The following is a 1,873-nucleotide window of genomic DNA, read 5'->3' as shown; positions in this document are numbered from 1 at the left end:
CAAGGTAACCAATGATATCACGAGCAACCAGGACCAACCACTCAGATGGATCATCTGTTATTTTTAACTTTATGGTTAATATTTTAAACAAAGCAGATATACAATTACAAACAACCACCCTGGCCCACAAAAACAACCCAGAAATATACTATATATAAAAATATATAAGAGGAATTTCTGTGACACTATACATCATATAAATGAAGTAGGGTATAATCATGTAAGTATACATTCTATATTACAATTGGGAAAATGGGAGGGAGCCTCTGTGTGAATCAGCATAGGCCGCACATCTTTATTTGGCATATTTGTCTTCTTCTCATGTTCGATGTGATTAAAAACATGAACAGTCCAAAGGTTGTAAGAAGGTTTCCATTTCAGCAGGGTTGAGCATCTGTCCATCAAGGTGGCAAAGCTAATCGAATCATTTTATAAGGCAGGGTGGGGCAACGTCTGTATGAATAACAACAATAACAACAGTGTGTTTTCAGTGACAACTGTTGAGTTGAAAGTAAATATAAAATTATAAAATAACAGAAATACACATTATAAAGAAAGGTAACACAAGGACACAAACCTTCACTTTCATAGATGAGACTTTCAGACATCAATTTCTACAATAAACCAAAGTTCAATTAAAAAAATCCCATTGGCTTTGTGTCGAAACAACCAGAGTGATGCTAACTTCTGGGTTGGCATACAAATATGTAATGCCTGTAGGACTCTATAGAATTAAGTTAAGTCAACAGTCAAGTTAAAGGTTGTTGTATAACATTGTTATCATACACACATGGGCAGCTTTTCCAGAGGTTTTTATGAGTTAGGATTGATGTTTTTACATATTTATGTAAATATTCATTTATTTGAAGGAGTTGAAGGAGATGTAAATACACCGGAAGCAGAGTGTGAGGTGAGCAGGTGAAACTAAGTTTGGATCAATATTATTCTTGTCTTTGAATCTGAACCACTTTCTTAAATAAAACCAGGTTGTCAGCTCCATACAGCAGCACAAATATTTGTTTTTATTCAAAATTCAGTTCCTTATATGGTATTTACCTTCTGTGCATAAATTGGAACCTAGAATCTTCCAGGGTTCTAATGTCTTTGATCCGGTCTCATCGTGACATCAAATAGAACTTGTTCATGTGCAAGGTTTAGAACCAACAGCTTATAAAGACACACTGATTTGGTTTAGTGAAAGTACTCAGTCTTTCTTACTGGTTAGTGAAACTTCAGTGAAACTTCAGTGAAACTTCAGTGAAACATTGGTAAAACCCATGGCTTCAAATATCTTCTATCGACTCCTTGGGAGGAGGAGGAGATCGGATGATGATAATGTAAGTACATCCAACTGTTTTATTCTCATTCTGGTGTTCATATCTGAATATTTTTCAGAGAGGCATAGAGACCATCTGGTTGCTTAACTGCTTTAAGGGTGTAAATACTGGCCCAAATAAAACAGCAGTATTTGTTCTGACTCGGCTTTCACAACAGTTTTGGACTCGAAATTCCATAAATCCTAGTGTGAGAACTGAGCCTGCAACTTGTTGGAAGGGACAAGTGTTTTGTACTTTGTGTACTAAATTTAAGTTTAGCACACTGAAACTGTTAATAAACAGTCAAACCAACTGTGATATACTGTATTATATTTGAACTCAACTGACTTCAATGTTGAAATTATTTCATTCTTTATCACAGAGTACTGAAAAGCACCGGAGACAAGAGAGTCCCAGCTTAAGCAATCAGTCCAGGATCCTGGAAATACAGAGGGCTGAGAGGGAGGCTCTCATCAATCAGACAGAGAAGTTGTGTGCTACAGTCACAAGGTGCAGCGATGCTGTGCTGGAGAGACTTGGACTCTTCATCCAGCAGG

This window comes from Morone saxatilis, unplaced genomic scaffold, assembly GCF_004916995.1.
Source record: "Morone saxatilis isolate NCDOM2014 unplaced genomic scaffold, NCSU_SB_2.0 Contig7, whole genome shotgun sequence".
NCBI classification, from domain to species: Eukaryota; Metazoa; Chordata; class Actinopteri; family Moronidae; genus Morone; species Morone saxatilis.
The sequence above is the reverse complement of the archived record's forward strand: the minus strand, read 5'-3'. Positions refer to the sequence as shown.